Source organism: Choloepus didactylus, chromosome 23 (genome assembly GCF_015220235.1).
Source record: "Choloepus didactylus isolate mChoDid1 chromosome 23, mChoDid1.pri, whole genome shotgun sequence".
In the NCBI taxonomy this organism is placed as follows: Eukaryota; Metazoa; Chordata; class Mammalia; order Pilosa; family Megalonychidae; genus Choloepus; species Choloepus didactylus.
This window is the reverse complement of record NC_051329.1, coordinates 5,444,168-5,459,236: the sequence shown is the minus strand read 5'-3', so window position 1 is coordinate 5,459,236 and position 15,069 is coordinate 5,444,168. Positions and strand designations below refer to the sequence as shown.

The following is a 15,069-nucleotide window of genomic DNA, read 5'->3' as shown; positions in this document are numbered from 1 at the left end:
AGGCCAGTTAAACACGGGCTATTCTAAAGGTCTAGAATAAGTTGGACCAAATATCCAAGAGGAGATTTAACATAAAGTCAATCAACAATAAAACCTTAGATAAGAAGAAGAAACAGACCTTCTGAGTTAGCTCATCAAGATAATCAGATGCGTAGCTCAGCAAAAAATTACAAGCCCTACTAAGAAACAGGAATATATGGCTCAATCAAGGGGGAAAAAAAAAAAAGAACAAGAGTATCTAGTCCAATATCAGACAAAAACAGAGCTGGGGTAGCTAGTCTAATATTGGACAAAACAGACTTTAAATCAAAAGCTGTTTACAAGAGACAAAGAAGGACACTATAAATTAATAATGGTGGCAATAAACGAAGAATAAATAACGATCATCAATATTTATGAATCCAATCTGGTGCCCCAAAATACATGAAGCAAAAATTGGCAAAATGAAGGGAGCAACAGACGCCTCTACAATAATAGCTGGAGACTTCAATAAACCACTCTCATCAAAAGATAGAACATCTAGACAGAGGATCAATAAGGAAACAGAGAACTTGAATTATATGATAAAGGAACTAGACCTAACAGAAATATACAGAACACTGCACCACAAAACAGCAGGATATACATTCTTCTCAGGTCCTCCTGGATCATTCTCCAGGATAGACCACCTGTTGGGCTACAAAATGAGTATCAGTAAAATTTGAAAGACTGAAATGATACAAAGCATCTTCTCTGACCATAATGGAAGGAAGCTAGAAATCAGTAACAAAGTAATGGAAAATCTACAAATACATGGAATTTAAATAACATATATATATATTTTTTTACATTTTGTATTGTGAAATAGAACATATATACAGAAAAGTGATAACTCTCAAAGTACAATTTAACAAGGAATTAGAGAGCAAATTTCAAAGAATGTTATAGGTTACAGTTCCACCATCCACCATTTCAGTTATTTCCTTATTGTGTAATATAACATATATACAGAAATGTGATAACTTTCAAAGTACAATTTAACAAGTAGGTATAGGGCAAATTTCAAAGCATGTTATGGGTTACAGTTCCACCATGTCAGTTTTTTCCTTCAATCTATTCCAGTAGAATAAAAAAATATATTCATATAAAGTTCAGTATTCGTAATCCTTCGTTAAATCCTATCCTGTTGCTACCCCTCTCTCTCATTTGGTTACTTTCTCAATCTTCTGGGATGTCTAGGAAGTGACCACCCTAACTTGTTCATATTGAAAAGGGGTGTCAACGTTATGGGAAAGGGGGATGTATCTGGTTGATGTTCTTGGAAAGGCTGTTGCCTCTGAATTTTGAGACTTATCTGGCATAGAACACTCTGGAGAATTTAAGTTTCTGGAAAGTAAATTTTGTGAGTGAAACTTTTACAGAGTCAGATAGGGACCTAGGTATTCTTTAGAATTTGGGGGATTATTTTTGATCACAGCTTGGCATCCTGTGGGCATCTGGAATATCTAGCTGGTGCATGCATAACAGTAACCCCCAGAACAGCCTCTCGACTCTATATGAAATCTCTCAGCCACTGTAAACTGATTTTGTTACCTTTCTTTTTTCCCATTTTAGTCAAGCAGGTATACTCAATCTCTCAATGCCAGGGCCAGGCTCATTCCTGGAAGTCATGTCCTATGTCGCCAGAGAGATTCACTCCCCTGCAAGTCACGTCCCACATCGCAGGGACAGTGATGAATTTATTTGCACAGTTGGGCTTAGAGAGAGAAAGGCCACATCTGAGCAACAGGAGAGGTTCTCCGGAGGTGACTCCTAGGCATAATTATAGGTGGGCTCAGCCTCCCCGTCTATAGCCGTAAGTTTCACAAGAGTGAGCCTCAAGATCGAGGGCTTGACTTACTAAGCAGGGGGTTTCTAATTTCACATAGCATATATTCTAGAAACAATATATTCTATTCACATAACAAATTCCTAGAAACACATAAACAAACTACACCGACTCTAGAAGAAATGAAAGATCTCAATAGACCGATTACAAGTAAAGAGATTGAATCAGTCATCAAAAACCTACCAATAAAGAAAAGCCCAGGACCAGATGCTTCATAAGTGAACCTTACCAATCATTCCAAGAAGAATTAATACCAATCCTGTTCAAACTCTTCCAAAAACTTAAATATGAGGGACCACTACCTAACTCGTTCTATAAGGTCAACATCACCCTAAAACCAAAGCCAGATAAAGATACTACCAGAAAAGAAAATAACAGACCAATTTCTCTTGTAAATATAGATGCAAAAATCCTCAACAAAATACTTAGAAATTGAATCCAACAGCAGATTAAAAAAATTATACACCAAGATCAAGTGGGTTTTATTCCAGGTATGTATGGGTGGTTCAACATAAGAAAACCAATTAATGTAATACACTATATTAACAAAAATTAGAGGGAAAAACTTCATTATTGTCTCCAAAGGCATTTGACAAAATCCAATATCCTTTCTTTATAAAAACACTTCATAAATTGGAATAGAATGAAACTTCCACAACATGATAAATGGCATATGTTGAAAACCCATAGCTAACATCATACTCAATGGTGAAATACTGAAAGTTTTACTTCTAAAATCTGGAACAAGACAAGGATGCCCACTGTCACCACTGTTATTCAATATTGTACTGCAAGTTCTAGCCAGAGCAGTTAGGCAAGAAAAAGAAATAAAAGGCATCAAAATTGGAAAGGAAGAAGTAAAATTGTCACTATTTGTGGATGACATGATCCTATATATACAAAGTCCTAAAAGGTATACAAAAAAGCTACTAGAGCAAATGAGTGAATTCAGCAAAATGGCAGGATATAAGATCAACATGTGAAAATTAGTAGTATTTCTATACACTAGTAATGAGCACTCTCGAGGGGAAATCAAGAAAAAAATTCAATTTATAATAGCAACTAAAAGAATCAAATATTAGGGATAAATTTAACCAAGGATGTAAAGGAATTGTAGACATTGTATACAGAAAACTACAAAACATTGCTACAAGAAATTAAAAAAAGACCTAAAGAAATGGAAGGACATCCATGTTCATGGATTGGAAGAATAAATGTTGTTAAGATGCCAATTCTACCCAAAAGGGTCTACAGATTCAATGCAATACCAATCAAAATTCCAACAGCCTTCTTTGCTGAAATAGAAAATCCAATTATCATATTTATTTGGAAGGGTAAGGGGCCCTGAATTGCCAAAATCCTCTTGAAACAGAAGAATGAAGTTGGAGGCCTCACACTTCCTGACTTTAAAGCATATTACAAAGCTACAGTGGTCAAAACAGCATGGTATTGGCACAAGGATAGACACACTGACCAAAGGAATCAAATTGAGAGTTCAGAAATAGACCCTTACATTTATGGCCAATTGATTGTCAAGGCCCCCAAGTCTACTCAATTGGGAAGGAATAGCCTCTCTAACAAATGGTGCTGGGAGAATTACAAATCCGTATGCAAAAGAATGAGAGGACCCCTATCTCACAACATATACAAAAATTAACTCAAAATGGACAAAGACCTACATAGAAGAACCAGGACTATAAAACTCCTAGAAGAAAATATAGGGAAGCATCTTCAGGATTTGTGCTGGGCAACAGTTTCTTGGCCTTTACACCTAAAGTACAAGCAACAAAAGAAAAAAATAGATAAATGGGACCTTCTCAAAACTAAAAACTATTGCACATCAAAAGACTTTGTCCCTCTTGGCACACGGGCAGTCCCACGAGTCCCCCTACTCCCCTCGGGGTGGCGGGCTCGGGGAGCGGCCAGGAGTCACCAGCTCCTTTCAAAGTACAGTACAGACCAGTGTGAGGCTGCCCTTCGCGGCACACACACAACTTGTGAAGCTCAGAATAACCACACTGTAAACTCGTGTATCTTTCAGATGAAGGCACTGAAGCTTGCACAAGTTCTCCTGACAAAGTCAATATAAATGACTTCATCCTGATTGCTCTCAATACAGATCTAAGAAAAACTGGCAAGAAACTCCTCCCCGTTGACATCAATGGTGGAAACGTAGAAAAACTTGAAGGTCCATGTGTGTTGCAGAGTCAAACAGTTCACAATGTTGCTGCCCCAAAGGATGACAAAGAATCTCAGGCTGCACCAAGAATGCTGCATTTGCAAATGACTGATGGTGACAGAAGTTGCAGCAGAATTTAATTATATGTCAAAAATAAGCCTGAACACACCATCTGGAACTAAAAGCTCTCAGGCATTGTTGACACTAAAAATGGATTCCTGCTCTTGAATGAGTCTAACACAACCGCTCTTGGCGGTGAAGTGAGCACCTTACTGAGAAATGGGAATTGCAAAGACGCTTGTCAAAACACAATAGAAGCTACACTGGAACTGAAGGTGGACTGCCCCCTTTTGTGTTTCTCATGTCCAAGTGGATAGCAGAGAACTTGATCAAAGAAAGATCCTGCAAGTTACCATGCCTGTCAAACCTACAAATGACACTGATGAATTTGAAAAGCAAAGGACTGCTGCTACTACTGAAGTTGTGAAGAGCAAAGAAACCAAGACATTTGGAGGAGGTGGTGATGCTAGAAGCAATCTCAACATGAGTGCTGGTGGTAACTGAAGTAGGGAAGTTCTACAGAAAGAAAAGCCAACCTGATCTGAGGGAAAGCATGAAGGTGTCTATAGAGAACTGGTTATGAGAAAGCTCTGAAGCACATAACAGAAATGGCCTTCAGTAAGGAAGCAATGAGGCAAGCCCTTATGGATAACGGCAACAACTTAGAGGCATCACTGAATGTACTCCTTAATAGCAATAAACCAAAACCAATTACAGGTCTACCTCTGAGAGGGAAAGGAAAAGGCAGAGGGGAGAATAACATCTGAAGTTGAAGAGGCTCTGGGGAATGCAAGGCCATTGGTGCCAAGCACATTGATTTTTTTGGAGTCTAAAATGGGAACTTTGAGTGTGAAAGAACCTAAATCTCAGCCATAGCAGCATCACTGGGGACAGTGTAGATTGTCAAATAATGAGCAAAATGAAAAAAAAAAAATAAAAGATAATAATCAACCAAGAATCTTCCTCAAAATTATACCAGGCAGCCAAGAAATGAAAAACCTTGTTTTCAGAGGGACACTCAAAATTCAAAGTCAATTTTAGAAAGCAGTGGGTTACCTAGAAACAGAGGTTCTGAAAGACCATGTACTTCTGGATCTGAAGTGTGGGCTGAAGAGAGAATCAAGTATGATGGACCACATTCTAGATATGACAGAACTAAAGATACTTCGTATCCTTCGAGTTCTCAGCACAATGAAGGCGCTTTTCAAAAAGAGATAATCCTAAGCAAAGAAGACCAGGACAAGGTCCAACCCATGCAGAGGCAACAGGGAATCCTCTTCTGCAAGAATCCATAGATTATAATAATCCAAAACATGGGAAAAGGGAAAGCCAAACAGCAAATCCCAATCATTTTTACAACAGGAAACCATGAACAATTAATAATGAAGCTTTCAGTGGTATAAAATTTGAAAAATATTTTAATGTAAATACTGATTACCAGAATCCTGTTAGAACAAACAGCTTCATTGGTGTTCCAAATGGAGGGACAGAAACGGCTCTGAGGGGGAGGCAAGTAGGACCTATTAAGTCGGCAGGATTCATGACAGCTAAACCCTAAGATGATAAATTAGTTTATAATAGTGGACCCAAAACGAGATCTGGACAATTAAATCAGAAAAAGTTCAAAATCATCTATTTCTATGGAGTACACAAAAATGTGGAAACCCAGAGACAAATGTTTGGCACTTTATTGGGAAGACAACAGGTTTTACCGAGCAGACGCTGAAGGTCTCCTTTCTTCATGTATGACAGCAGGTGGTAAACGCACTGATTATGGAAACTATGAAGAGGTGCTACGAGACAACATCAGGCCAATTCAAACAGAGGTATGGAAGGAAGAAAGTACCTACAACCAAACTCTTGAATTCTGCAGAGGAGGTGATGGTCAGCCAGGGTGATCAACTCAGCCAACCAAGCAGTTTTACCAAACTCCCCAGACTTGGAACTAATTTGAAAAGTAGAGTCTTTAGGGAGAATGGAGCCATTAACTGAAATAGCCTGGCCCAAACCTGTTGCTAGACCTCCTACTTTCCTTTCAAAGCAAGATGCAGCCACGATGGATATTATTATTTGAAGAAAGTAAAAGTAGATTCTGAGAGAAAGAAAAAAAATTCAACCCTTAGAGAATGCGAAAAAATACTGTGTTACATAAAGCAAATACCTTTTACAATCAAATAAAGAATTTTTTCTTCTGCTATCAATAAGAAAAAAAAGGCCTTTGTCACAAAAATGAAATGACAACCTACTCAATGGGAGAAAACATTTGGATACCATATATTCAATAATTATGCTGAGTGAAATAAGCCAGACACAAAAGGACACATATTGCATCATCTCACTGATATGCACTGATTATAATAAGCAAAGTCAGAGAGTTAGAATGTAAAATATAGGCTGAGGTTAGAGAATGGGGAGTTGATGCTTAATTTGTACAGAATTTCAATTTAGGCTGATTGTAAAGGTTTAGAAAAGGTTTAGAAATGGATGGTGGTGATGGTAACACATCACTGTGAGTATAATTAACAGACTGGATTATATCAGTGAATGTGGTTAAAAAGGGAGACTTTAGGTTGTATATGTTACTAGAATAAAAACTAAAAGATAAAGCGTAGGACTGTATAACACAGTGAACCGTATGGTAGATGATGAACTACAGTTAACAGTACAAGAATGCTCTTTCATGAATTATAACAAATGTATGACACTAAATACAAGGTGTTAATAATGGGGCCACATAGGGAAAAAATACACCTAATGTAAACTATGGATGATAGTTAATAGTATTATTTTTTTAACAGCTTTTCATCAATTGTAAGAAAGGTAAGTACTGTTAAAAATAATTAGTACAATTACAAAAAGTGCTATCCTCAGTTGTAACAAATGTTCCACACCAATACGAGGTGTTGGTGGTGGGTTGGTGTGTGGGAATCTTGTATTTTAGGCATGACTGGACTTTAAATCCACAAATTCTCTAATAAAAAAAAACAAACTAAGCAAGGCCATCTGGTGGTGTGGGCTGCACTTGGGGAGAAGGAATGGAGGTGGTGCTTGGGAAGAGTTCGCGCAAAAGACGAAGAGAGAATTCCTATGGGAAAGGGCCTGGGTAATAAATACGAGACATGGAGACTCTGGGCTTGAGAGCTTTCGGACCTGGCCTTTCAAAGTCACCCTGGGAATCAGAGGCATTAGCCAAATTTAGAAAAGAAGAAAGAGACAGACAAACCGAAAGCTGAACCCGCTCAGGGAGACAGAGAGGTTCTGATGGAAGAACTTCCCCCAGGCTCTCCGGGAACTCAGCGGCAGATGCTCTCGGATGAAGCGTCACAGGCTTGAAACGTGCACACGTGGGTTTCCACAGTCATCTCAGGAGTTGTTCCGTGGGGGTAGTAGGATTTTAATCGGATGTTGTATTTCCTAGGGCTTTGTTTTGATGCATCTAATCCTGTTTTCTCTTATCATTGAAGCATGATGTATCCACCTTACCCAAGAAGCGAGACGGTGTGTGAGTCAGTGAGCCTCTGATCACAGGCAGATGTGATCAAACGGTTCTCAAACGGTGCGCTTTGGTTTCAGCAGGGAATGCCCTAATGTTTCAAATCTTGAAACACTTTCAATTAGGAGAAAAACACTGTAAGAATTATTATACTCACATGGTTAAATACCAAATCTGTGTTAAAAGGAAATTTTACATGTCTTCACATACTGTCTAGAATATAACCCTTTCTTAATATTCTTGGTGCATAAAGAATTCCAACAAAAAAAGAATAACAGAAAAAAACACAAGAAATAAATAATTTACCAAAGAACAAATGCAAATGAAAATTTAACTTCAACCATACTGTACTGGGTTGAATAGCATTCCCCCCAAAACTCATGTCCACAGATGTGAACGTACCTGAAAATCACACCTTGCAGATGTAATTAGGTAAGATGAAGTCATACTGGATTAAGACGGGAGTTGGGGGTCCTTCTGGAGGGGACTCTCATGCAGGTCTCAGTCAATATCACTAACTGTCACAGGATGTAAAGCCCCAGGCAACATGTTCCTCAATATCCTAAGGACATCCGGACACCATAAACAACCCACAAGATAAAAAACCCAGTAAACTATTAACCTGAAGGACAACTGGAGTACCCCAAATATCTATCACGCACAACTTGTCTAATTTCAAGAAACAAAAAACTTGCCTGGAAATGCCACTGTGAGAAATGATTTGGGTGGCTACCTGAATCTGTGCTCCCCAAACTGCAGTTGTAAGACCCTAGGTAGATGTCTTTATTGTCTTGCAGCTTAATTTGGTATTTCTAGGTTGACATTTTTGTATTGCATTCAATTACTACAATCATTACCTAAACCTGCCTTCACCTTTCCTTGAACATTGCAGGTATTTCAGTTTATGATTCTTGGATTATATTACACATAGTTCATCTATATAATGTAATATGACTCAGCCATTAACAATGATACCATTAAAATATTTAATACTAGGGAAAGATAAGCATGATACAAAAAAAAAAAAAAAACTCTAAAAAATTTTACAAATCATTATTTCCAATGTGATTATTTTCTTGTCTCCAAAATGCATTCTTGTAAAAATAAAAAGGCTGGATGGAAGATTTGCACCAAAATCTGAACAGTGCAACCTCTGAGTATATGAATAACTGGTAGCTGTTCTTTTCTTCTTTGTGCTTCTCTGTACGTTGATTATTTTCAACACTGCCCACTCTTTCCCTGCTTCCTTCCACCCTTATCTCCTGCCTCTGTCCCCTCACTCACTGCACTCAAGTCCCTCTGCTTCATTGCCTTGGGGTCTTGCTGCCCTGGATTTTGTCTGACTGGTGCCTTGTTCTTGTCTTGGCTCCAACGCCATCCTGTACCTGATTCTGCAGAGTGGGGACCTGAGGGCAGGGGCTTGGCAGCTGGTACCCGTCTGGCTCTCCCACCGCACAGCTCCGCTCCGTTTCCCTCTCTTTATTTCAGCTCAAATATGGTGAAACTTTAACAAGAGGCTGCGAGACTCCGAAGTCAGGGGCCAACATGTCCAACAAGGTAATATTCCTTAGGAAACTGTCGTTTCATTGTTTTTTAAATAGAGCATAGGGATGGAGGAGAAGTAGAGAATGAGAGAGGGAACAAGGCATCCATCCATGTGCAACACCCATCACGCACATCAACGGGTAAAAGTCTCTCCCGCGCCTGCTGCGGGGTGAACACCCCTGTGACCTTAGACACGTAAATAACTGCATCCTCTGCCAGTCCAGAGTTGCTAGTGTGCCCTTCCACTTCTGATTATGGACACCAAGACCATCCTCCCTGCATGTGGAACACACAGCCTCAGTGGATCTCCAACGCTGGGCTTGCAGCCCTGAGGAGAGAAAAGAATTGTATCCTCAAATTCCCTTGTTTGGTTTTATATTCTGATGAGCTTCTGGGCTGAGATCCACAAACCCTAAATCCACAAATCGCTCTGAAAATGCACTGTTATATTCTGGACAGTGAGGGAAAGACATTAAAGATGAGGAAATTCTACTTATCCATAAGGGAAGCATTTAAAAACACTGTAGTCTCTCTCCCTTTTTTTTTTTTTCCATTAATAATGATTCCACAAACACCAGAAAAATACTTCTGCAAGAAGCCACTGGGCCTTTTTGCAATGGTACACTGGAAGCGGATTCACTATTCTGTGCAGGTCCTTCCAAGGGCCTTTGTTTCAGGAGCAGAGGCGTCGCCTCTGTTGTCTGTCTGGGGGAAGCTGCAGCTGCCCGGAGCCTATTTGCGCTTACTTGCAAATAGGCCCGGGTCTGTTTTGTGCCTCACCAGCTGTCAGCTAAGGCATTGGACGGATAATTCCAGCACTGAAAAGAGCAACTATCCTTGGATTTTACATGGGCATTTGGTGCTGTAGAATTGCAAATGGATGTGTATGCATGTGTGTGTGTACCCATAAACATATACATTTTTTATTTTCAGTGAAGAACCTGCTTGTTTGTTAAAATGCTTGAGTAGTATAAATATTTGAATGTGTCTGCCTACATTTCAGTTAAGAGTGGTTCAGAGCACTCAGCACTCTTGTTCTCTCCTTCTCCTCCATCCCCACGCTGTAGCTCACGGGCGATTTCTGTGGGAGTGGGAGAAGTTGGGCCCAGCCTTGGAGGCTGCATTCCTTGGTCCAGTGAATAGGCTTTACTTTTGTAATTAGAAAAAGATGGGGTAAATGTTTATTAAATTACACATTCTTTAGTCAAGGAGGCGGAGAATAGAGTGGTTTTCTGATTCTATCCCATTATGTCCACTTACTCAAACCAGGATTTACCAAAACACACACATAGGCACACACAAATGCACAGTTTATGTTGAAAAATCAGAATCCCAGGGATACTGAGCACTCACTTCCACTTGGGCACACCAGCTGGAAGGGTATCGGCACCCACCGTCGACTGCTTTCATCCTCACATCCATCAGAGCCCATGGCTGGGAGATTCTGTCTGTTGTGGCACCTCCCCCAGTCACTCGCGTGTTATCTGCCTGGTAGCTGCAGACATCTCAATGCCTGACCTTGATAAATGTTCAGACATTTTTGATTGGTTAATTGAGCAGAAAGTCAATAAATTTGCTGGGCAGAATAGAATAACAGAGAAACTAAAGACGCAAAAGCCCAGACTTCATCCTGGATGAAATAGGTCAGCATTGTCTCAGCCGTCACTGAAAACGCTCTTGGCCTTTTTCACTCTTCTCTCAACAAAGACGCTATTCGCCTTTTTCATGCTTCTCTCACGTGTGTACAGTGGAGTTTTCCAGAGGCCCCCGTGGAAACACACTGAATGCAGAAGTAGCTGTCTTCTATTAAACTGGACATCGAAGAGACTGGCAAAAATGCAAATCACTGCTATTCTTCCAGCTGATGTTTTTAGAAAAAAAAATATTTTTATAAAAAGAATATGTTATGCTACCATTTGATAGGTTTATTATTTTTTCATAAATTGATAAATGCATATTTAAAACACTTATCAGTTTTAATTTCTAAAATGATTAAGTATTGATAGATAAAACTGACATAAATAAAACCTCTTTGGAGGTTATAATTTTTAAATGTAAAGGGGTCCTGAGAACAAAATATTTGAGAACAACAGCTTTAGAATCACATGAAAAGATAAACTAATTTCTTTTGAGTGCTGTTCCGGTTTGCTGATGCTGCCTTTCTGCAAAACACCAGAAATGGATTGGCTTTTATAAAGGGAGTTTATTTGGGTACAAAGTTAGTCAGAAGGCCATAAATTGCCCAAGGTAAGGCATCCACTACAGGGCACCTTCACTGGAGGATGGCCATTGGCATCCAGAAGACCTCTGTTAGCTTGGAACGCACGTGGCTGGCATCTGTGTGCTCCCAGGTTGCGTTTCAAAACGGCGTTCTCCAAAATGTCAGTTTTCAATTGCCATCTTCAAAATGTGGCCCTCAGCTGCAGATCTGAGGTCCCTCTCTTTGTGAGCCCCTTTATAAGACTCTAGGGAACTAATCAAAGCCCACGCTGAATGGGCGGGGCCATACGTCCATGGAAACATTCAGTCAGAGGTCACACCCTAACCAAAGGCATCACTCACAGTTGGGTGGGTCACATCTCCATGGAAACACTCAATCAGAAGGTTCCACCCTAATCAACACTAATACCTATGCCCCTACAAGACTGCATTAAAGAATATGTTTTTTTTTCTGTGGGGCATAGTATATACCAACCAGCACAAGTACCTTTCCCTGAATTGAAAATTTGCTGAGTGTTCTGAACCACTCTTAACTTAAATGTGAGCAGACACATTTAAATATTTATACTACTCAAGCATTTCAATTAACAAGCAGGTTCTTACTGAAAAAAAAAAAAAAGTGTATGTTTATGGGTACACACACACATACACACACATCTATTTGCAATTCTGCTCCCTTCCTCCAGTTTTATCAAGCTGCTGCTTCTGGCTATGCCACTTTGGCTCAGTTTATCCCACTTCCTGAATATGAAGATGGGAAGACATGGAATGGGTTAATGACAGCTTACCCTACCCCATTATTTTACAAATGAGGAAACTGAGGCCTCTAAGACCCAGGCCATGTCACTACCCTTCTGGAAATTCTCCAAAGATAGGCTTTAAGCTCCTTACTGTGGGCCCCGAGCCCTGCTGGGTCTGCCTGCACCATCACATTCGCTGCCCAGAGCCCTCTGTGGTGCGGCCTGAGCTCCTTCCCAGCTCCCTTCAGGGAGCAAAGGCCCGTCAGGCTGCTCTCAAGGGCTGCTCGATGATTTGGAAAAGGTCTCCTGTGGCAGCGTTTGAAGGGGTTGAATTGAATTTGCTTGGGATTCAATGCTTGGAAACACATCGTCTCAGATCTACAATTCTGATGAAAACCATCAGTCTTTTAATCTGGGAATTTGCCTGTGCTTGAAACTGCAGAATGTTTTCCCACTTAATAAGCAGAAAAAAGGAAGGAAATTTTTAAAAATGAATATTTGTGTTATTTTTTCTAAGAGTTATATTTTATTTACAAGGAATAGTACAGATTTTATTTTAGTGTATTTTTGCAAAGTTGGAGGAGGTTTTAATTAGTTTTCCTATTGAAGTTAGACTTTAGAGGAATGAGGAAAAAATCAGTAAATCAAAGCCACTTAATTTCCACTGATGGAATTGGTAATCATTTTCATCTATCATCCTAGCTATCTTTTTTTTTCATTTAATGGATGTTGATAATCATTTAAGTAACTAGGAAACTCTTTTTACATATACTAGACCACCTCTAGTCAAATAAAAACATACTTTTGATCTTGAGCTCCCAGAATGACCTGGTTTGAACCTCAAATCCTGGTTTTCATTAAAAGAAATAAAAAGGAGTTATTATGACCATGAGATTTAAAACAGAGTTGAGAGCTCACTCTGGAGGTTACTCTAAGGCAGGTCTCAGCCAGAGCTCACAAACTGCAACAGGATGCAAAGCCTCAAGCAACAATTTTTTTCAAAACCCCAAGGACATCCAGACACCATGAACAAACCGCAAGATAAAGAACTCACTTAACTATCTAACCAGAAGGACAATGAGCATACCCCAAACATCCACCAACTACAAACAACTTGTTTGATCTTCTTCTTCTCCTTTAAAAACCCTTGCCTGGAAATGCCAAAACGGGACATAGCTTGGGTTTCTACCTGAATTGCTGCTCCCCAAACTGCAATTCTAAGACTCCAAATAACGTCTTTGTTGCCTTGCAGCTTCGTTTGTTATTTCTTGTTTGACATTACTTGGTATCAGGAGTGGGATCCAAAGCGTCCACTGACGTGACTCAAGCCATCGCTGGATTCGAGCACAGTGACCCTGCTCTGTCATCTCCCTGATGGCCCTGGGTTCTTGTTGCTGAGTCCTCTCAGCTCCAAACCTCCTTTGTGGTTGCGGTTCTAGCCTTTCTTTGGGTGTCTTCTGGTAAACGGCATTTTGAACTCCGGTTCTTTTGGTTTGGGCTGGGACCAGCAGTCCAGTTTTTGTGAACTTTGGTTCTTCTGGTAACAGTCCTGTTCTGGTTTGGGATTGTGGCAGAAACCCATTTGCATTTGCCCTTTTTTTGGTTTATGAGGAAAACTTCCTTGTTTGGTGAGAACTCAAATGGGACTTAAAAATATTTCTCACTTTGGTAGTGAACCCTTTTCAGTGGAGGCACAACTCCATCACAATCAACTTGACCTGTGTTCTGACTGAGTAATGTTGGTTTTGGTGGGCACAGGTTAGGCATTTAAATGCTACTAGAGTGCCTACATTTTGATGAGAAGCCTCAGCTTCTGAAGAACAAGACTCCGTTGAAAGGATAGGTGGTCAAGGATGGACTGGTTTGAAACAAGGCCATCCACCACCCTCAGGATGATTTCTGTGCAATTAGGGACACCTGGTCATGGGTCGGGCAACTAGCGCACAGGATGTCTGCTAGATAAACAAGTATCCCTTGAAAGGCACACTGGAAAACATCACACATGACCAAACCCCCAACAATTCCTCTCATACTTAGTCTTTAGGATTGCTTACAACCAGAACTAACTAAAAAAATGGATTTCAATCCATTTAAAAACACTAAGGGAGCACCGCCAGCTAGCACACCAGCTTGTTTCTTGTACAAAATTATCCCACTGGACCTGGAACACTAAAGAAAATCCTGAATTATAATCACCACAATTGGGATCTTTTGATATGACTAAATTGGCATATTTGCAAGCCCAACTAGAAAACAGAGGCTCTAAAAGTAAGCAACCTAAATGAAACATTTATTTTAATTGGTACCCGAAAGCTTCCAAACATAAACTAATTCTAAAATTTCCTCTCTTCAAGAAGCAAATACTAAGGTAACAAAAACAAACTTACCTAAGCACATTATTAAGCTTAAAAAATTATCCACAACTCCTGACTCTGGCTGTTCTACCCCTCCTTTAAACTCACATGCCCTTGCTTAGCAGAATTCCCCTTGCATAGTGATAAAATTTCCCTATTGAAGACCTAGTAGGTTTTGCAAAAAAAAATCAGTCTACTCAGACTTTCACCAATTAATTCACACGACTGCTGGTGAAGGTCATGCCAAAATTTGGATAGACGAAGCTAACTGGAAAAATCCCTTAAATGACTTTTGAAAATGAAGGACTACTTCATAAAAACAGAAGCATTTGAGGTAGCTATGAAACATCAAAAGGTCAGAAGGTCATACTTTGTTTTCCCCAAAATTTTAATTAGAAAAAAATCTAACAATGTACCCCCAAACCTGAAGAGTCTGTATATAAATATTATAACAGGCTCAAAAAAGCCTTTAAACAATTCCAAGGTCTTTACCATCTTAACTCTGAAACCTCTACCCTGTTTAATTTTATTTTTGTTAATGGCCTTTCAGAAAAACTGAGCACCACTCTAAAATGTAAACGATTAAATCAGAACACAATGGAACTTAAAAA

At 39.6% G+C, this 15,069-nt stretch overlaps 1 pseudogene; it reads left to right on the top strand.

Moving 5' to 3' along the window:
* Positions 1-3,904: 3,904 nt before the first annotated feature.
* LOC119519645 lies at positions 3,905-6,055 on the top strand (annotated as a pseudogene).
* The last annotated feature ends 9,014 nt before the right edge of the window (positions 6,056-15,069 follow it).